This window comes from Planococcus citri, chromosome 1 (genome assembly GCF_950023065.1).
Source record: "Planococcus citri chromosome 1, ihPlaCitr1.1, whole genome shotgun sequence".
Taxonomy (NCBI): Eukaryota; Metazoa; Arthropoda; class Insecta; order Hemiptera; family Pseudococcidae; genus Planococcus; species Planococcus citri.
Window position 1 is genome coordinate 26,355,156 of NC_088677.1, and position 23,801 is coordinate 26,378,956.

General features: G+C 33.2%; 1 protein-coding gene across 3 annotated transcripts in view; it reads left to right on the forward strand.

The window, feature by feature from the left end:
- Positions 1-3,964: 3,964 nt before the first annotated feature.
- Positions 3,965-23,801, forward strand: part of LOC135850096 (uncharacterized) — a 47,874-nt gene continuing 28,037 nt past the window's right edge. For 2 of the 3 annotated variants that reach the window (XM_065370820.1, XM_065370823.1), the window contains exon 1: positions 3,965-4,101. The gene's annotated coding sequence lies outside the window, so the exon portion shown is untranslated. Of the gene's footprint in view, positions 4,102-13,419; positions 13,604-23,801 lie in introns of those variants that run through there. The other variant, XM_065370821.1, reaches the window with a different exon arrangement.

Here is a 23,801-nt window from a genome sequence, read left to right on the forward strand (position 1 = left end):
TACGTATAATTCCATTGTATACTTAAACAACCATTTTAATCGATAGGTATGTAAATAAATTCTATGATAAATAAATTATTGGTTAAAATATGGTACCTAGGTACTTACAGAAATTTTGTACTTTAATCAAGATGACAATCTACAGGGTGTTCCGTAACAGATGTCTAATAATTCACCTAATAACACAGTAACCCAAACAATACAAGTGGAAACTACATTACCCCTTTACCAGCTGGCAACAAAATGTGAAAAACAGAAAAAAGTGAGATGTGTCGACGAATTGACTCCTAGAAAGAAGAAAGTGATTAATAGAGATAGAGAATAAGGGCAATGTGTCCAGAAAATTCAATGAATTTTGGAACTCTACGCCCCAGAATCAGAACAAATCAACTTGTTGCATCAAATTTCTGCAATTTTTCGTCATTTTGGAACATCAAAATGTGTAGACTCCAAAACGTCTTGAAACTATCACCAAATGATTTCGGATCTGAAAAACAGAATATAAACCAAGTTTTAACTTGCCTATCTCAATTTGATCAAATTTTGATTTAGCCATGGAAAATGGTTAAATCTGAATTTTGTTCGTAATGAATGATGAATCGAAATTCTTTATTTTTTTGCAATAGGTAGGTATAAAAAAATTTGAAAACAACTGCAAATTTTCTGCAGCACATTTTGAGCAAAAATTAGAAAACTCCTATTTATTGAACAAGGCTTTATTGAAGGTAACCTCAAACTGTCTGATTTTGGAATTATGGCACTGATTTTATTGCTGATTCTGGTATGTATCAATATACATTACCCACACCTAGTTCTTATGTGTCTTTCCCAGCGTAAATCATTTCATAATCTTTATCTGCCTGGTTTCTACCATTACCAGTCCATCAGGTCTCCCTTATTCCTAATATGTCGATTTGTAATCTCCTGGCTTCCGTAATTACATTAGCAAGTTTTCCAATTTTGTACAAAGTTCTCACATTCCAGCTTGCGACGTTGATGTTGATCCGCATTGTTTTGACTCTGCATATTCTTCACAGCAGTTCACACCATATCTGGCTGCCTTAGCGGATGAGGATCAGTGAAGACTTGGGGCTGTTGCTAAATTGATGTCTATATAATTCTAGGGAGATGTAATGGTGTTGGTTTCCCATTGCCTTCCACCAGGATTTTCTGTTGGGGTTTACTCCCTCAGCCAAATTTGCCAGTTTTTAGACTCTGATACATATACGCTTTCTCACTCTGAAGCTCTTGCACTTCCCTGGGGCTTGAACGAGTGATTTGTTGGTGTTCTGCAGCTCTTATTGTAGAGATTTGGTCTTCCGCTTGCCACTCTTCCCCATTGTTCCACCAACTCAAATACTATCAACTGACAATACTGGCAACTCCATTTAAAATACATTGAGCGTTTTTGTCGCAACAATAGCGCGATCTGGATGGCCTGGATTAAAACTAAATCTTATCAAAAATGCTCTGATTGGTTGTTTTATAACTGGTTTGAATCTCATGCATCCGCAAGATTTGAATCAGCAAATCAGATGCTTGTGGTGAAATTAGTTTGACCCCAGGCCGCTAGGAGGAATAAAACACCATTTTTTGATGGAGTTGCCAGTATTGTCAGTTGATAGTAATCGACCAACTGGAGAATTCTACTTTGACCATGTTTATCGATTCTGAGTCCATTGAACAGCAAGAAAGCTAAAGTATTTAGCACATAAAATACAAGAACATGGTATTTTCATGCTAGAGAGGTACCCAGTACAGGGAAAATTCAAGGAAGAACGACAAGAGGGAGGAAACAATCTGAGCTGCTAACAACAAACTTGACCAGCGAACTCTCCCTGTAAGACCCTGAAAGAAACTATCAGATACGCTAGAAACTGTCTAATATAGATGGAAGTATACGCTATCTCCTGTAAAGGAGAGTGACCACAACAACGACAAACCTTAAACGTGAGCCACCCAGAGGATTTAATTTTCAGCTATCAAAATTGATTACAACGCCGCCCCATTTGGACCGATTTGAAATTATTATTGCCGGAGAAACCCTCCCCCTCACCCCCACTAATCCCAATCGATTCGATAAGTCTGCTATGGGCATAGAAGTTCTGAGCAATTTGTCGCAAAAATTAACAATTTTGGGATCTTTTCAAAATTTGAAGTTTCCAACTTAAAAAATACCGACTCTTTTTAATTCGCCACCTCGGATTAGCGGATTGATTCAAAATTTCAATTTTGTGACAGTATAGGTTTACTTTTTAGTTGCGGAAATTGATCACAACCCCTTCTGGAGCGATTTGAAATTGCCGAATAAAAGTAAACTTCGGCAGGAAATGGTGGAAATCGATTCGGAGAGATTATTTTAGAACATGAACCAATTTTCAGATCGCTATCTGGAAGTTTTTTACGAATAAACTTTGCCATTTTCAAACCGTTTCTACATAGAATAACGAAAAATAAACTTCGGCAGCTCAAAATTTGGTTCAGAGGTCCCGGAGATATGCTTTTTCAGTGACCCAAATTTCAGCTCAATCGAAGTTAACGGATTATAAAGGTTCCTCGTGGGTCATCAAATTCAAGTTTCCTTAAGTATAAGGTGAAAACTTCGAAAAATTCAAAATTTTCTGCCAGCAGATAAATTTTTGGATCCAAATTTCATCATATTCGGCCATTCTGGAGCCCTGCCTCTAGCGTGAAAATTTTTGAATTTCTCCAGAAAAAGACGTTTAAGTATAAGTAACCTTGGGAAACTAAAAACTAAGTTCTGGGTTACTCTTAACTTGATTAATGAGTTTTAACAACTGTAAAGATTTTCTGATTGACACCTCAAGGTGTGTTTCATTTGTTAATAATTCCCTGAGACATAAAAACAACAAAATGGGTAGGTAGTTAAAAATGGCTCGTCAAAAAAACACTCTGGAGGTGGGTCAAATTAATGGCTGCCTTTTCCCTAGAAATTAAAAAAATTCTGGAAAAATCAAAAATTATATTGGGGGCTCCAGAATTGCCATTTCCAAATTTTCAAGGATTCACCAAAAATGAATGAATCAACTAAAAAATCTTGATCTTCACAACGACGATATTAAATTTTCAAGATTCAATTATTTTAGATTTTTTTCTAATCCTGATCCTTCGAAATGCAAATTAATGAAAATATGAAAGGTAATAAAATAGAATATGACGAAGAGATGAAAATCATACGGCTAAAATGTAAATTTATGATAAGGTAAACATTTCGTTTTTATTATTTTATTGCCATTTGAAGAGAAAAAACCGCAGAAATTCTGCTGATTCAGTGCTCAATACAATAGATAGGTAGGTGCCCGATTCCAGGTAGGTACCTATGATTTCGATGTTTCAAAATATTGAAAGTTCAAGAATGCTTCAATATTTATGGAATATTTTGCCATTCGTATTACATTTTCATAATACTACGTAGTACGGATAGGTCTAGGTATATTTTCGCAGCCTCTCGATCCTCCCTTCTAGTACTTGAAAAAAGAAAAAGAAAAGATGATGCGCATAATATACCCACGACTCACGAGTTGTTGTTTTCGAGAATACCTAAGCACAATTACTCATTCTTTTCGCATCGTAGATACTCGTATACCAAAGTGTAGAAGTAAACATACTCTATTAACAAATTACCGAGTATAATTATCAAAACAACGCATACCTACCTACCTATAGTTTAATTTCGTAGGTAGCGTTTTAAGTGAAAAAAAATGAAGCTACGTGCGGACATTAAACTTTCAAGAGATGTGTAATGAATCAACACGGTGAGAGTATTTGGTAAAAACAATTTACCGACTATTTCCTCAGCAGCACCTCAGTATTAATAAGTGTACAGTACAGATGTGGGTGGAAAAGTGAAGCATCACAAAAAATACAACGGGGAGGGACTTTGGATTACTATGCGCTATGAGCGTACAATGAAAAGGGATGGTTTTGGGCCAACAGGTGGGAGCCGAACAATATATTGTGTCGTGAAATCGTGAAGCAATCGCATCTCTTTTTCATGTTGGAACTGTTTTGGATCGTACATAGTTTAATATTTTTTTTCAATATTGGCGTTCCTTAAATATACGTATTTCTGGATTCTCGGTAAGGGTTGATTTTTCATCTTATTTTATTGGTTGGAATTTTTTCTCTTTTTTTTTCATTTTCATAAATTTTTTTCTACATATTTTTTTGGTAAATTGCATGATGAGTTATATAAACTTATTAATATTATTATGTTTTGAATTTTTAATGCCTATAATTCTTTTTTAATTTATTTTCATTATTGCTTTTCTATATAATTATTTCTTTAGATGTGAAAAATATTACCAACCTATAATGATAGAAAAAATGAAAAATTATGAAATTATTCGATATAAAAATATTAAAAAAATTAACCAATTCTTCACAGACACAATTACCTCAATTTAAAACGCTATTAATAAATTCATCGTAATAATTACAAAATCATCGCAACGTGCAGTAAATTCCATAATCAAGTTTGAGTTTTCAATTACGCAAATCTATTGATTTCATCAACTTCTTTTCCATTTCAACAAACAGTCCATCGTATAGATTTAGACGATAAAATTTCATCATTTATAATTCAAAGCACCGAGTGGTCACCTAGTTTATAGCTCCCTACCTGTTGACCGAGCGAATTGCCAGATATTTACGAATTTTGACACATTTCACAAACCATCCGAATTATACGCGTAAAAAAAGGAACACTTTGAATAATAAATTTTGTTTTCTTCTTTAATCGCAGACTATACAGTATGAAACAGCCTAAAACTCATCTTTATGCTTGAAATTTTCCATAAAAATGATTATACACTCGAAATCGTCACAGGGCTCGTACTCAATTTTTTTCAAAAAAAAGTAACTTTAGGGATCAAAAAAGCTCGAAAAAGTAATCAAAAAATAACCAAAAAAGTGACAAAACGCGAGAAAAACATTTTAATGTAAGAAAAAATCAAAACATTACGAATTGAAAAGTTCTGGTTTTTAACTTTGAAAAGTTGAACTATTTTGAAACTTTTCCGTGAAAAATCTAGACTTTTTGACAATTTTTTGATAGCAATGTAGGCCTAAGGATTTTTGCAATTTTTAGCGAAAACCCCGATTTTTGGCAGAATAAAAGAGATTGATAATTTTAACAAAAGGAGTAGTTTTTTTTGGAAATTTCTGGCAAAAATGTGAGACTTTAAATCAATTTTTAAAAAAGAGTAAGACTTTCGATTTTTTTACAAAAAAAAAATATATTTTTAAAAACTTCGTTAAAAAGCGAAGATTTTCCACAATTTTTGGAAAAAAGCAAGACTGGACTTTTTGGGAATAATTGGCAAAAAAGTGATACTTTTTTTTAGGAATTTCTATCAAATAGTGAAGCTTTTGGATACTTTTTGAAAAAAAAATGAAATTAAAAAAACAAAAATGTGATAACTTTAGCAAGAATTAGCAAATTTTTGGGAATTATTGATAAAAATATTACATTTATTGACAATATTTTTTGGAAAAGCGAGATTTTTAGGGTTCTCCAAAGAGGTAGAACTCTATTGAAATTGTTTCGTGAAATTTTCTCATTTCTCACGACAACTAATTAGCGAACAGCATTTTGAGGAAACTTAGACCGAGACAAATCAGCGATTATTTTGAAATATTTTGTTTTTGTTTTTTTTATTTTCTATTCTGGCCAATGTTTGAATTGCAAAATGTTAATGGGTGGAGTGTTCAATTTTTATTTGGTGTATAGAAAAATATGCCTTCAATTTTTATCAAATTTGAATACTAAATTATAAAAAAAATTATTTATTCGTTTATTTAGCCTATTTTGAGATAAAGGAAAAAAAATCATGTTGATTTTTTTGGACGTTAGTGAAATGGTGAATTTTCAAAATAATCTATCAGTTAAATGAATTAACATTGGAACATTGATTTCGAAAAGCTCAGTTTTTCCTTAGCAATTTTTTCTTCATTGTTTTGACGATTTTTTTCAATTAGGTAGTTTTTATTTTTATTCTCAATTTTCGTTTTTCGTTTTTCGTGTAGGTACCCAAAATCCTCAACAGTTGATCTAAGATAAGAAAGCGAGCCTTTTCAATTGCTCAAAAGCTAGCATTTTAAGCAAAAGCAAGACTTTTGAACAATTTTCGGGAAAAAGTAAAACTTTTTGAATTTTTTTCAAATTGAGAATTTTTGACAATTTTTGGCAAAAAATGGGACTTTTTGCAATCTTTGTTGAAAATTGGAGACTTTTTTAGGTCAATTTTTCGATTAAAAAGTGAAACATTTTTGCAATTTTTAGGCAAAAAAAAGGAGGACTTTTATGCAATTTTTAGACAAAAAATATTCTTTTTGGGATTTTTGTAAAAAAAGTAGGTCAATTTTTATCTAAAAACGAAATTATTTGGAACTTTTGACAAATGGAATTTGGATTTTTGACAAAATTTTGAAAAATTATCAAATTCAAAAAAGCTGCGTTAAGAGCAATTTCAAACTTTTCCAAGAATTATAATTTTATTTGAGCAAAATGAACCAATAAGAATAGTTTTTTCAATTCAACTCCCACACATCAACAATTTGGAATTCCAGTTCAAAAGTGAACAGTTGATCAATTCGTAAATTCGAGAAAAAGGTCAAAAAACTCAAATTTTTGGCCCTTCCCAGTTGGATTTGGAATTTCTGGAGAAAATTAAGAAATCGTCGTTGGCTCGAAAATGGCCTACAATATGTTTATGCTGATGTTTGGGAGTTGAATGAATTATACACAACTGGTTCACTTTGCTCCAAAAAAATTATTTTTCATAAAAAAAGCTTGAAAATCGCCCTAAAAAGTTTTCTTTCCAATTTTTCAAAAACTTGCCAAAAATTTTAAAATGATCTTAAGCACTATGCTTTTTCGATCTATCTTGATTTCGTTCAAATCGGAGAACACGAGTTGAAAATATTCCCTTGTAAGGTGCCTCATCTACTTGATCTACTCTTTGCCAATTAACCTCTTTTTCAAAATACCCATCAACAAGCACCTAATTTTGAATTCTTTTTCGATTTTTAAATTCACCTTCATTCTTATTACCTACAACTCGTTTTCATTTCGTTGATTTTTCATCACATTTTCCCACCTTCCAAAGCCACCAAAAACGAGTTGATTGGATAGGAAAGGAAAAATTTAAAAACGCAGGTATGCAATTTACATAATTCGCATTCAAACAAACAAAAAAAAAGTTACCAAATTGCGGTCTTTGACGAAATGTAAACCACATCTACATAGAGATAGGTATGCTAACGTTGATAGGCAGGGTGAAAATACATTAGAAATGTTTAATTGCAACAGACAGTTCTTTGAATGCAGATATGTACATATCGGTGTTGGGAAAATTGAAACGTCAGTTTTTTAATTATTATTCTCGTTCGAGGTAAACCATAGAATAAAATAAAATAAAAATATGCAAACCATTTACCAACTCAAACTGTGTTTCATTTCAAAAAAAAAAACTTCCACGTTGCAGGCGTAATAATAAAAACATGATGATATCATTCGCTGGACAAACCGTAGGTAGATAGGTAGCTTTGATTCCATCAAACAAACCTTTACATATTATACGACCGGAAAAGCAGAAAAAAGGGGAGGGGACATCAACAAATGATTCTTTTTCCGCTCATTCTTAAACCTTAATATAGCCTAAGTATAAATGTAGGACTGAATTTCAAACAACCGAATAGACTAAATTGACGATAGATTTGAAAGTAAAATGATATCTATGGTTAGAGATTTATTCTCGACTAAACGACCAGGACACAATACATTACTAAAGTGTATTTCTCATAGGCCAAAAAACCCACCGCCAACAATAAAACGAAAATCAAATATTTTTCGTTTCGTCGTTTTTCCTCTCTATTTATTACAGCCACTAACCAATCGTTGATGATGGTTCAATAAATATATACGATTTACCCTTAAGTTAATATATCGTAAATAAAAAAAAAAAAAACTTCTTTTTATATGATTCGCTATACCATACGTGACTAATGTGGACAATGAACATACGACGAGGCGAGCTTTTTAACCATATCTACAGGCAAAAAAAGTCATTATAAAAGCGATTGATTCGCCCCCTCGTATATCGTATACTAATATATGTTTATTCGGCGTTTTTTTTTTTCATTCTATCTGTCATCTGTAAGTGCAAGGTATCCTTTTTTCCGCGTTAAATCGGTGTAAAAAAATTAATACATTATTTGATAACATCGTTATACAATTTATAATGCTCTAATGGGGAATCTTTGCTATTGATTTCGCACTTCTATCATCGGTATACTGACTACGAGTGATTTTTCCTTATAATGTTTTTTTTCAAACAAAAAAAAAAAAGGGAACAAAATGTCAATTTAAATTTAGTATAAGTTCACTCTTGCACTTATACAGGTAACTGGATTAATTCTATTCCGAGTAGAAATCATTTTCTCGGTATTTATAGTACGTATCTGAAATTAAATACGTACTCTATCTATAGAGTGAAATGAAATGTGCAATGTGTTTCTTATTCTCATGATTAGTTTGGTTATAGATACGTATTTCAGGTTTTTTTTTCAAATCTTAAACGGATTACGATACGTACCTATTTGATACGAATATTTCTATTTCGGTGTCGTGATGAAACCAATCACACCTCCACAGTCAGGAACTGCGATCAGTAATTTTATAAGAATAAGATACATCGATGTCAATTAGGTTTTCAAGAAAACAATGCGATAAATACATTTAGATGCATGATTAGGAAATTGGATTTAAGTACACCCTTGAGCCAAATTTCAACCACTGAATTTCATTTTTCGATTTTTGGAAAATTTTTGAAAAAACCACGATTCAAATCAAATTTTTTTTCAAAAGAACAAAATTAACTAGGTAAATTGAGGTACAAAGCAGAAATTTTGGCCCTATCCTAATTTTTATCGACCATCGAAATTGATCGGTGGTGGTTTTAAACACTTGGGATTTATCAAGAGGGGGATGGGGAGTGGAAGAGGCAAAATTTTACATTCATCATCATCAAACATCCCAAGATTTTTTTCAAGCAAGCGGATGTCGATTTATCATTTCAATTTTTGATTTTATTTTCACCTTTAAGATTCTTGCTAATTGTAATGAAATTGAGCAAATGCAAAACGTTTTTCAACATGAATTTAAAAAAAATATATACAAAAATTTAGTAAAAAATCTTGAACGACATTTGGGAGAAAAATATGTCGACGATGAAATTCGAATGATGATTTTCTTTTTTTGAAAAATTCAAAATTGAAAAAGAAAAGCAAATAGTACCGAGTGAAGCGAGGCCAAAATCATTCAAAAATTCATGTTTTGAGAAGTAAAAAAAAAAAGTTTCTTCATGCAGAGAGGATTTGAACCAAAACTCATCAGACCAAATTTGGTCCAATTTTTGATGTATCTACTACTCCTTGGCTACTTCTATGGTCAAAAATTCATTCAAACTTTGGCTATTCAATCGCCTTTAAATATTAGTATTTGAAAAATACAGAATAAGTTTAAGTCTACCTTTCAAGGAAACAATTCAACTGCAACTGATTTACAAAATCCATTCAATCAAAATGACACCAAAAATCTGACATACTTCTTTTGACTATTCAATAAATTTCTGAAACAAAAAAAATGAGTACATATTTGAGTCTTGTGTAAGGTTACAAATTATCACACGTACCCAAAAGTACACCATACATAAGTGAGTCCAACCTAACCTATAATACATTTTACAAAATTAACCACTACCTACATTCTCCAGGGAATCCGAACCTATAAGAGCACATATAGAAAAAAAATCTTCCATATCGAACTTTTACCCAGTTCGTTTGTCTCTCAAGTTACAAGTGAGAAGTTTTTTCAGTTCAAATATTTCTCACGAACTCGATGAATAGTGGCTTATTAAATTTCTCGATAATGAAAGTACTTGTTTGTAAAAAGTTATAGAAATGATAACGATGAACTCGAGACTTCGTGTTAAAAATCAGACGTGTGACATTTTACAACCTGGCTACAGAACCTCTAACAAATAGGTACCTAGCACCTACTGTGAAATATCTTTTAAATTGAAGTTTATATTAGGAATTATTTTAAACGAGTACCTAACAATAAAATGAGTTTTATCGAAATCAAAAAGTAATCCAGGTGATAATAAAGAATTTATTTTTAAAACTTATTTGTGATACCTACAGATCAATTTGGTCATACAAAAACTAAAAATCAAGTAGATCTAGGGAGATTATAGTAATCTCTTGATAACAAATCCCAATTAATATTGTCCCCTTTAGCTGTTTCTACAGTATTCCACTTGGAATATACCAAGTACCTACTTACTTATACCTCAACCAACGAAAACATGGAAACCAGTAAACCACTCGATGATTTATTTCAATCAGTGCGCCAAGCTTTTAAAAGTTCTATAATTACGTTCGAACAAACTCGATAGGTATACCTAACTCGAAACGTGAATTTCTTACTTCATTTTTGAACTTTGTACATCAAGTAGTTACAAACAAGTATTTAATAATTCGAGTTAATTATTTTCTTCGTGTTTTAAATCTACGTTTCTAGCTAATGGAGAGCAGATGCGAAAAGATGCACGCAAAAGCGGTTGATTCGAAAAAGAATTTGTTTCAAATTAAGAGAATGTAGAGAAACGACGAGAGAAAAAAACTGTAAAATGCACATAACCTCCTTGAAAATAGGTAACAAAAAATCGAAAACGACTGGGATTAGAAATTTTTTGGATTTACAAGAACTTTTTGGCAAGTTAAACTGTGAGCATTATTTTAGATTCTGATCGAAAAATTGTAGTTATCAATTTTTGGATTTATTCTGACGTTAGATTTATTTCAAAATACAAGTTGAATTGTTTCGTTTTTTTTTCAACTTGGAAAGAAAATGATGCATTCTGAACATTCAATCAAAAGATGAATTTTTTTCAGTTTTTTACCATTATCCACCGATGTTTAATTTTTAATTGTTTTTGAAAATACTCATTTTTTTAAAAGATAAAAAGTACCTTTTCAATTACTTCAGTGTTACCTCTGTTACCATGAAAAATTCATTTTCGGAAGATTTCACACGTCATATCAAAAGTGAGTCATTTAAAGTAGGTACAATCTTCATTCATTCGTGAGATGTCAATTCTCATTTTGGCATAAAAAAATCTCCTAGCCGCATTCATTTTAATCGAAATTCGAACAAGATGCAACGAAAGTTTCCTAATTCCATCGTCAAATTCATCCCACGTACGAGAAGGTGTCCGGGTTAACTCAACAACAATACCATATGAGTATGGAAAATGGTAACGAGAATCGTAGGTACGAGTAATTCTTGTGAAATAAAAACTCGCGCCTTTTCTTTTTGACGTTCATTTCGCGAAGCTTTTCAAGCACCCCCACTTCGTGCTTGAAAAGCTCGACGAAATGAACGCTAAAAAGTAAAAGCGCGAGTTTTATTTCATTAACAAGAGCCAATTTTGAATTTACACTAAAGAAAGACACAAGTTTAATGTACTTCCTTATATAGGATATTCGACCTGAAAAACAATAAGTCGAGTGATGTGAATTGTGAATGCTGAAAATTTGTCCAAAAAGCCAAAAAACTCGCGAAAAAAAGAAATAATACCATCGATTGATTCTGAAACCTCAGCTAAGATAATGGTCTTAGAAAGACAAATTGGAAACATGAGAGAAAAAGTGAAATTATACTGCTGATTCTTCTGATTACTAAGTTACCTTATACTTCTCTCCTCGAAAGAAGGCAGCTCCAACGATTTACTCCACTGCATTCGTCTTAATAAATCTGAAGTCGATATTGTACAGAGTGTGACTGTGTGAAGTGCTCAAGTCATTCAGAGAAATAATTTCCTTGGTAATGGTATTTTACGGTTTTCAAGGTTTATTTTTCTAATTTTCCAGATCTTTGAAACGCCACATACAGACAAAAAAAGGATTGGGAAAGGGGGAGGGAGTTAGGTTTTTTCAATGCCATCAACAGTAAATTTTATCATTCCAGACGACTATGAGATTAATATCAAATGGGGGGGGGGGGGGAGGAAATGGTCGGGGTGGATTTCATTTTGAAAGTTTGAGTTTTATCAGCCTCCCTCCCCCCATACCTAAACCATTCCTTTTAAATAATAATTGTTTTCACTTGAAAATTAAAGTAATACTACAATCATATTTCCCTAAAAATTTTGAAAATGAATATTTCACCAATCAGACGTTTTGACGCTGCAGGCTGAACTGATGACTTCAAAACAAAAAACAAAAAGCTAACAAAAAACAAATCTCAGATAAGAATTTTGACCTCACTGCGAACCAAAATTTTTGAAAGTAGCTAAAATTCACTTGACTGAACAATTTTTCGACTCAAAAATTGAAGTTTATGCCTCCTTAATCTGAAGCAGGTTTGAGCAAACTTTTTTTGGAAATGAATCAACTCTTTTGTTGATAAAATTTATTTTGAAGAAAGTTTCAATTCAAATCTTTTAAAAGAATCCAACTCTGAATCGACGACCGATGACTTTTTTCAAGGAATCTGATTCTTTACAACTCTTTTCAGTTTTTTTTACCCAGTTTAAATTTTTTAAAAAATATTTACCAATGTCTGTGTCTCGTTGTTCTGAAGGAACATCAAAAAATTGGGAAAATTTAATGCAAAAAAACGCAAAATTAATTTTAGTTTTTTTAATGATATTGATGAAACATGATGGTACAATACTACAATTTCATATACAGCATTAAAATTTTCTAACAGAAAAAATGATCATTTTGGAATACTACCCTCTGAACCTGTATATGAAAAATATAAATTTAAATTTTTGATTGGTACAATTTCATATACAGCATTAAAATTTTCTAACAGAAAAAATGATCATTTTGGAATACTACCCTCTGAACCAGCTGTATAGAAAAATATATATTTAAATTTTTGATCAGTTGTTATAGGTAAATTATTTTTGGAATTTGATTTCAAAAATTTGGCAGGTAATTTCTTAACTTTCACATTGAAATGAGATGCTTGGTTGCTTACATCTGATTTTCCCCATCAAATTCCAAATGAAATTTCAGCAAATTTTCAAAAATTTAAAAATTTTTATTCTATCCAAAATGGAAATTTTTCCTCAGTCAAAGATATACCTGCTACATTAGTACATTACCTATTGAATTTTTCCCTTTTAAAATTTGTAAGGAGGAGTTATGCCTTGACTGCCTTGGGTGATGCAGGTAACCCTCTTCACCTGAGGTAGTCTCTACTGTACCCATTCACCGGAGGGGAAGGAAAACTAGTTCCAAAAGAGGGGAAACGTGATAACTTCTGACGATCGATGGTACGACCATGGATTGTCTTCGCTGTAAAATCACTTGGATGTAGTATCTCGAGCCCGCTACATCTCTGTCACTCAGTAAACATTGTACTTATGGCTGGCAAGCCACTCTTCGGTTAATTAGTAGTGCCCACTCAAATATGGTTAAATTGATTGTATATTAACTCGTGATCCCGTTATGCCGTTGCGTTCGCGAGGTACCACAGGGCATTCATCCTAGATTCCGGACATGGGTAAGTGTTTCTAGATTAAAGTGTATTTTCTTAACGTGTCCCCTAAACAGGCCTTAGTATTAGGAGAGCCTAAAGGTGTAGGGTGAAGTGTACAGTGTTTTGAGGTACTTGTGCCTCCTTTGCTCATCCTTTATGAGTACAACGTCGAGTATATCCTCGGGTATATCGACTAATTCATAAGGGATGTTAAGTTTAACTACTTATTGACAGTCTTTGACTCATGATCTGCTCATCACCGTGTGATGTAGGACTAGACCTAAGACCCCTAGTCTAATAACCTTACTAGTACCCAGTCTTTATATACTCTGTTTGGCTTACATTGCAGGGATATTTGTGTAAATATATTATTTAAACAAATCGTCTCATATCTGTTTTTATTCACGTAAAAATGGACACATTATGTGATAATGTCATTAGATGATTCGTGTTACTAAGTGTACTCAGAGCTAGCTGGTTAAAGAGAAATGTTCACTCTCTAGGGAATATTTCTATCCTCCCCCCAAGGTATATAATTTGATAATAACCACCACACTTAATAATTCTCGATTACCTTTTAACAAATTTCAAAGCAACATTTTTCAAAATTGAAAATTTGGCGAAACTGACTCCATTTTGTTCCAATGTGAAGATTTTTTCTTGTGAGCTGTCATTATTTTCAAAAAATCCAAAAAAGGGAGAGTTATTATTTCTGTTTGCATACTTAAATTCCTCAACAAATTGGGAGGAGGGTGGATTTTTTTACATATTCGTCTACACATTGGTGAAATATCTCATTTCAATAAGTGCCAAACTTGTAATTTTTTTTCTCGAAAATGAAAAAAAATGTCCGTCCAATTTTTAGATATGTTATTCTACACAAAAAGGACCAAAACATCATCGTTATATTTAAATTATAAATGTTTAAATCCTTTTTTTTTTAGGTTTTTGAAAGTGGCAACACTGATTTTGATATCATTCGTCGATTACCCTCTTAAAGTACTACAATTTGAAAAAAAGTTCAAAATTCTACACCACGTACAACCGGAGCTATTTGCAACTGAAAGTTTTCATTTTCGGCCATTTTGGAGAACTTTGAAGCCCAATACCTCCGCCAAAGATAATCGAAAAAATGTCCGGTTTGCGTCATTCGTCATAGCTGACTTTGAGTTGAAGTTGAAACAAAACTCTTTACCTAACCCTGATCCAGAGACGACGAAGACATCTGCAGTGAGTTCGGAGAAGGAGTTTAAAATTACTGCAGAATTATTGATTACTTATGCAGTTAATATTCTGGTCACAAAACATTCTAATTTTAGAGTCAAAATGTCAAAATTTCTTCAGGTTTTTCATATATTTTCCAAAAAAACGAGAGTTCCTTACTTTTCCTAGTCTTCCAGAGTTTCTACAGACGGAACACACTGTTGAATCACAACCCACCAGGTGACGAGTCAATGGAGATAATTTTTCGATCATTCGACGATCACACAAATCTGATCAATGCAACAAAAATTCAATTACCAAAACTCCATTAAAAATTTAACACCGAGAGAAATCTCGCATCGCATTTTCTTTCGCTAAAACGTTGCAATTTTAATCCTCGTCCAGCATTCACGACTCAAGAGGTGTTTTCTCATCATCGACGCTATAGTAAAATTATAAAAATCGACGTTATCGACGAAACACTTAATATTTGCACATACGTATTGGCCAATAAAATCTTAATGACGCGTGCAGCTTCGGCTACGAAAAGGTTGTAAAGCACCCTTACGTAGTACGAGTACGTATACGCGTAAGGTACGTAGATACGCGTTCAAAGCCAACACAATATTTTCGAAATTTACCATTATCTTTGGCACATTTCCGTCGGAATTTTTCGCCCTCGGTCGATCTGACGTTCACCCTTACCAACATCACGCGATCTACTTTTCTCGCTTATACATATGTAAAAATAATGCGTTTTTATGTAAATATTTTTATTTTCGGTATTTCTTCGTACGATGCCTGATGCCTACACCGTATATACTCGTACCGATGCGAGCTGCTATTTGGAAACGATAAAAAACAAACATATGTTCTAGTTAACTTCTCGCGTTTTCGCACTTTACACATTTGGTTGTTTTACTTTCGCCCCCGCCATTCCTCATCCCCTTGTTACGACTCTTTTTCTTTCCATCGCCATCCCGCGTGATTGTTAAGTAAGTATTTTCTAAAAGGGACGAAAATTTTATCAAATTTTCTCGCCGTTTAAATGTCTCCGTAGGTGTTTCGACGGCGCTTTTTATGAACTGGAAACGAGTTTTCCATATTGCTATATAATTTTCAAATTTCACGCGACACAACACGTGAAATCTTTGTCAAAATTGTCAAATTTCCGAAGAAAAATAAATTGCCAATATTTTGGTCCATTTTTTCCATCATAAAGACCTAAATTTCTCCCCTTATTGTTCCAAATTCGAGGTATTAGTACTTTCGTAATGGGATATGTTGACGTTCGATGGTTTACTAGTAGGTTGGCAGAAGGCAGCCGAGATGTTATTTCTTTCTTTTCGCGAGCAAACAAAAAAAAACTTTTTAATTTAATAATTTACAAATAACCCGAAGGCACAATTTAATAAGTTTACGAGATGATATTTGTTAAGTGAAATGTTACGCATTATGAGATGGTGAATTTGAATAGGTACCTACGTATTCGTGGGGTAGACTACATAAATTCGCCGTTCGTGTATAATCGGATTACGTTTTCCACAAACCTTTATACGTATTTTTATTTTAATTAATGTATAGCAATTAGAGAGAAAATTTTTAACATGGACCAACTCGGTACAATGGCAGAAAGAAATTCGCCAATGCAGCACATGGTACTGGGTGTTTCGTAACGTAAACGAATTCAAATTACGAAGGGTTCACTAAACATCTTCGGCTTGGATTTGAACGGGAACGCGATTTTCGTTAAAACCGTAGTCTGAAACCCCCATAATCGAAATTTTTGCTGCCTAGATTGATTTTTCGATTTTGACCAATTATTGAAAATCCATAGGTAATTGACCATTTTCGACGATCTATGCTTAAAAATATGATTGATTATTCATCCAATAAAAATTATGAAAATTTGTCCTAAAACTAATATCAACTCCTCGAAACCAAATTACACCATTTTAGAGCAATTCTACAGTTCATTTTTCAGTTGAAATTCTCCTGGAAGGCGCAAAAATTAATTTTGAAAGCTAAAAATCGGGTATTGGCTTATTTTCGGCCTTTTTAATGAGTTTATTCACATTTGAAACCGATTTTCAGGCGGATACCCCTTCCCTCTAATCCGAATTTCACCATGTATAGCCATTCTTGAGCCTCCAGGGCTATTTTAAATGTCTATAAAATCCTTGAAATTTCTCCAGGGAACATGTGGAAATTAATTGGGATAGCTAAAAATCGAATTGTGGCTTATTCGTTATTCCTGACCTGTTTAAAGAGTTTACTTCATCGGTGTTTTGGCCAGAATAAGAGGAGAAATCTTCAAAAAAAAAAAAAACTAGACAAACTCAAACTCAAAGAAATTCTTTGTGGTAGCGACATTCAGCCGATTATCGAAGACGCCAGCCCACAGGAGATTGAAGCCTATACAGAAGAAATCACCGAGTTCCTGCAGACAGCTACAAAAGAAGCATCCATCAAGATTAAGGCACCAAATCGAGCTTGATGGTGGAATCCTGAACTTGAACAGCTGAAGCGTATAGTCAATAAGATAAGCTACAAGATAAGAAGATCCACGGACAACTAGAAAAATAGCCAAAAACACATCTATTTTTTTGTTTGCATTTCAAAATATCTTCCCGGTTCCAGAAACGATATCTTTTAACGTTTTGGCATAATTAATACAAAATTTTTGAGAGAAAAAGATTTTTAAAACACAAATTTTCCATGAAATAAGCGATTTGCAAACATTCAACCACTCAGCAGAACTCTAAAAGTTGCCTTAGATTTTAATAATTTAATGGCAATGGAAATGGCAATGACGTAAATTTACACATAATTTCAAATACAAGTACTATCTTCCACAAGTAAACCATTTTTTTGGGGAGGAGGGTGGGTGGGTAGGAGCTGGACTGAAAAAAAACACGCTTTGAGAACTATGCATATCTTCCCTCTAGAAGCACCTTCAGAACCAAAAATTTTTTTGAATGATTTTCAACTCAAAATTAATGGTTTCCTCCGAATTTGTCCAAGCTCCAAGATATTTTTTTCGCGATGTGTAATTTCAATTTTTGAAGGCTTCAGACTACGCTCTTTTTGAACATTGATTTGTTACAAAGATACAAAAGCAAAGCGTCTATCGTCTTATAGGACAACATCTAAACGTAGGATTTTTGGCGGGAAATTTTTTCATATTTCAGTCTGGGTAGAGGTAGGGTGCTTTAAAGTTCATTTATGCATTTTCCTAGAAAACTGGAAAATTTTTTAAAATTCAAATTTCTGAAAGAAAGGGAATACTTAGGTAAATGGAAAATTTCAAGTTTGACTGAAAAAAAAACGGAAAAACTCAGCAATTTTGACAAAAAAGCAGGATTTTCTGAAAATTTTGGTAGAAAAGCTGGACTTTAATCAAGAATTTTTTTCAAATGTTTCAATTTTGGAGGGTGGAGTCGGAGCAACACTTTTATTCAAGTCAAAATTTTTTTATTCCCACTTTCAAAAAAGGAGACTGAATACGACCCAGGAAACTACTGTGGAATAATCCTACTAAATGCTGCTTACAAAATACTTGCAAAGGTGCTAGTGAGAAGAATTGAGAGCCATGCAGAGCCAATAATATTGGAATGCCAATAAAATGGATTTCAGAAGGGAAAATCGTGCATAGATGGAGTATTTGCAACGGAGCTGCTGATGGAGAAGAGACGAGAGTATAACCTAGAAACCCACATGTGCTTCGTTGATCTAGAGAAGGCGTACGATCAAGTACAAAGGAAGAAGTTGTTCAAAGTGAATGAACAATAGTACGCTTAAGGCTATTCTCTACCCCCTGTTATCAGTAGCGATTTTTGATGAAAGCTACAAACTTTGGTCAGGGATTGTGCAAAAACTATTGGACGGATTTTCATGGGATTTGGTTTACTTTACTCGGAAAACATTCAAAAGCGAGAGTATGTCGAGATATTTTTGATTTATGTCATTTTGTGGCTGTCATTGGGAATTGACTGGAGGTACTATTGATGCTCAGATCTCTGTTGGAAAAGCTGAACTAAAAAATATGGCTACATACCACTTTCAATGATAAAGTTAAAAGTACTCGTATTAGCATTGGTGAAAAAAAAAAATTGAAAGAATTTTGAAAATTCACGGAGAAATCTCTGCCCAAAGTTCTGATGGAAGCGGGTCGTGGGACATACTCGTAAGTAGGTACGACTAATAGTCCAGTCATCATAGCAAAATTGTTGGTCGAACCTCGAAAAAATTGGGGGCAAGCTGAATTTCACATTATTTGTTCAGATTGGTCTCTAAAACAACCCATAAAAAGTTGCACCCCCCCCAACTTGCCGGCTACCCCCGCATGAGGTCATTAACCTTTGCTGATACAGGTTTTTCGGCTGTATCGCCAAAATGAAGGGTCCGAGAGGAAAAATGTTCGAACTAAAATTGTTCTACGCTAAATTTCCTCAGCATATGGCGATTTCACCCTTACTGAGGAGGGGGTAAAGTTGTCAATTTTATGAAAATTGTTTTAAAAAATGAAAATCGGCAATTTAAAACGTGAACTCGATTCACGGTAGACTCAAAAATATTTTGATCAAAGTTGCACACTGCAACTTTTTTGCTACCCCTGCAAAAGGTTATTAACCTTTGTCAATCTACGTTTTTCGGCTATATCGCCGAAATGAAGGGTCGGAGGGAAAAAAGTGATTGAACTAAAATTATTCTACGTCAAATTTCCTATAAGCATGACCAGTTCAGTTGAAATATATTTTTCGATTTTTGGTGAATTTTTGAAAATCCGATTTAGGCCAAAAATGAGAAAAAAAATCAAAATTTTACCAAATTGAGTTATAAAGCTGAAATTTGGGACATGCCTTATTTTCGACCTGCCAAATCGATTGGAAACAAGTTCAAACCGTTTTGAGCAGTTCTGGAGCCTCCAGAACATTTTTGAAACTTGAAATTTCTACAAAATTTCATCAAATGAAGTTGGAATACGGAAATTTTTGCTGTAATCCAATTTAAACACGCTATTAAGTCAACTGCTGGTGGGTTTGAGTCATTTTGTTGCCATCAGCGACTTTTTGAAAATTCTTGGAGCCTCCAGTAGATTTTTAAAACTTTAAATTTCCATAAAATTTCATTAAAAACAGTTAGAAAGCTAAAATTTATTCTGTAAACTAATTTCAATATGCTAGGGAGTCGACTGCAAGTAGATTTCAAGTCGTTTTGGAGCCTTCAGCGAGTTTTTATAAATTACGGGATCCTTCAGTAAATTTTTGAAACGTGTAATTTCTGCAAAATTTCATAAAAAGGAATAGATTTTGTGGCGTTTTTTAAAAAACAGAAGTTTCTAAAAATCTGCTGTTCAATGATGATGATGATGACGATGATGATGATAAGAAAATCTGAGAGAAAAATCGAGCAGAACATGTTTGAAAAGGGACTTTAATTTTTTGTAATTTTGATAAAAAGAAAAACTTTTTTGAAATTTTTGCAAAAAAAAACAGATTTATTACAATTTTGGTAAAAAACCAGGACTTTTTGTGATTTTGCTTGTAATTTGGCAAAAAAGGAAGAAGTTTTTTAATTTTTGACCAAGAGCAAGATTTTTTACAATTTTGTCCAAAAACAAGACTGTTTTGTAATTTTACCAAAATGCAAGATTTTTTGGAAATTTTGACAAAAAGAAAAATATTTACAATACCTACTTATTGGCAAAAAATACGATTTTTTGCAATTTAGAATTAAAAAAGGCGCGGAACGGGTTGGAAACAACCCGATGGTGTTAATAGAAATGCATACCCAGTACGCCGTAAATACAGCACATTATATTATTTTAATAATGGTAAACCGAGTACGTAATTCTTTCAATCGTATTTGTCTGTAAAACCTCTTCAATTTTTAGAATCGTCAAACCAGTCAAATTTCACACATACACAGTTCAAATTACGCCATCTTCAGGCATGCAAATCATCTTTCAGAATCATCAACGCAACACCCAGCACGAGAACGGCGATAATTTCGCTCAACCACCCCTCTTCCTTCCCCACTCAACTCAATTCGACAAAGAAAAAAATTCGTTGTAAATTATCCGGCGTAAAAAAGTAATTTTTCTCATTTTCCGATCATTCTCCGGCGTCTACTTTTTTCCGGAAAATTAATCTCGAATGGCTCTATCTCTGCCTAAAACGAAACGGAGTGAACGAACTTGCGCTTTACCCGCGTTTGGTTTTTTTTCTTCCCATGAATCCCGAATAACGCCAACTCGAATGTCGAAAATCCCCGCGAATTATAAAACTTTTCTTTCCAAATGAGTAATAATTATGCGCTCGAAAGAAAATGTTAATTTCCGTTTTTAAAATTGCCGGTCATTTGGGCGCGGGTTTTTCATTGTTTACATAAGGACCTCAATTAAGAGATGCTGTTTCCCTTCATCTCGCTGCACTCTATTCTCTCCGTTTTGCTAAAAACATACCCACTGCCTTTTTTTTCTGCTCATCTTCTATACGGATTGAGTTCGTCGTTTGGGTAATTTGATGGTAGGATGCGGGGGAGAAGGGTGCGATTGAAAAAACATCGGGACGGAGATTTTTTTCCTCGCTGCCGAACTCGAGTGATATTTGATTGTTGCGTTTGTGAGAAATTATTTTTTGTCTTTCGTGGAATTTTTTCTGACGGGTTCAACACGTGAGTAAGCGCAGCAAACAAAAAACGAAACAAAAAAAAGAAAAGGAATAAAAAATTCTACTCAAATTTTTAAAAAATTTACACCATTATTTGGTTTATTTTTAATTTTTTAATTTTCAAAATCGAAACAAGTACTACGTAGTTCCTTTACCTAGTCAAATTAGTATGAAAAATTCCACAACACAAAGAGGTTTTTACTCGTAAAATTATTTAATCAACTTTACGACATTTTATTGACCTACAGGTAAATCTGCTCTTGTGAAATTCAAAGATAAAAATAGATTCAAACTGTAATAGCCGAAATAACGAAAATAGAAAAAACTAAAAATAGCCTGAAAATTTATGGCGATAAACTATATCGATCTTGTTGGTCCATCTTTGTTCTATTTCCATTTTTATTTCCTTTCGTCAAACAAAACCACGACCATAAATAAATTCCTTTTCACACAATTAAAAGTGGCAATAAAAGAAAAAAATCCATCCTGGCAAAGGGGTAAAACTAACCCCTACTTCCGCGTCTCGTTAAACTCACCAAATCATCAGGTGGCCACCATGGCCAGACCTACGATATTCTCTTGACCAAAAGATGTGTAAAAATCACCCACGCTCCGCTCCTTTTTTTTCTCACTTTCATTTCGTGTAAAATTTGATTGCTAATTCAAACTGTTTATAGAGCCATTTTACGGCTACGCGTGAATATAATACATCAACTTTACACTGTTGTTATTAATCTAAAGTTGTGAACTTGTCAAGACGATGAAATTTGCGAAAACAAATTAATTTACAGCCTCAGTCTTGTTTCGTTATTCAAAAGATGACTCGTCGGATTACGCTACGCTATATGTAGGCTTGAGAGTAGGTCTATAGGTATTCGTAAGAGTGGGATGTTAGCTCAATGTAACATCGTTTATATGAGATTCGAAATTATCAAATGCACAGGTATCGAGGTTTGAAGATGGAAAAAGAGGAGGAACAAAAGATTAATCGAGCAGTTGAGTAAAAATGTATACTTACCTAACTCTTTTGTAATGTTACATGTTTTAATTTTTCTAGTATTTCGAAGCTCAATTTCGACACGAGCAATCTACTGCATGAGTAAAAAAAAAATGCATTTTGGAAATCATTTTTTTGAAAAATTTTGACTGAAAAAAATTATCCAAAAAAGCAGGGCTTCTATTGTCTTACAAGCACGGCTCGTCCTCAATTTTTTCCAAAAAAAGGTAATTTTGATGACCGAAGAAATAAGAAAAGGTAACTAAAAAGTTTACGAAACGTGAGAGAACAAATGAGATGCCCCCCCCCCCAAACAAGCCAAAATGAAAGAAGTTAAAATCAACGGACGAAAGAACATTTTCGCAACTGGAGACATAGTTTAACCTTCCACTTCTGAAATAATCGAAGTGGAAAAATTCTACGTAAAAATAGAGAAATATTAAAAATCCGATCGAAAACACATCCATAAACAACTCCTGAAAATAGTGTGTTTTCCCCCTATTAAAAGGAAAACTGTAAACGAGGACTAAATTAGAGGAACTGTAATTAATCTAATCTATTAAATAAATAAGGGGGCGATAATTAAAAGAGCAATCTTTTAACATCTGTCGTCTAATTATCCAATTATGGAATCCAACTAGAATTATAGTAATTACCATCATTTAATCGTTTACATTTAGTATTAGGAAAGTTTTACGAGATGACAGATATGAATTTTTACATCAGAGGTAAAAGGTACATAGGTACGAGTACTTAGAAAGTACTTCCATCTGCATAGTGCATTCCTTTAGTTGAGACTGTATTCTGAAGAAAATCGTTCCTTGTTTTTTGTTTTGGCCAGAAGGAAAGTGAGAAGGGGAGAAATAATAATTGTAATTGAAGTCTGCTTTTGATTATTACACGATCTTTCAGATCTATTACGTTGGGAATTTATCTTTCCATTTTATTTTGGGTGGGTTTTACATAGTTCGGAGTTATTTTTGTTAATGGCCAAGTCTCTGGTTCGTAGTATGTACAACACAGGTTTGATACAAAAGTTGAAAGTTTCACTTTTTATAGTGAGTTTTCAAACGAAAAAATCAAAACTGTTCAACAAAAATTTGCTTGAATTTTATATGACCCTATTAGGAACAATTATTCTACATACTTTCAATATCATTGATGAATGTCCTCAAAATTCAAACTCATCTCAAAATATTTTAAAGAGGCAAAGGGGCGTCGGGAAGGTAGGGATTAATATGTACATTGCATATTTGTTATTTCGAATGTATCAAAATAAAAACTGACTAGGTAAATAAAAGCACAAAATACAAATCGTGCCAACAAAAGAACACATCTTGATTGTATA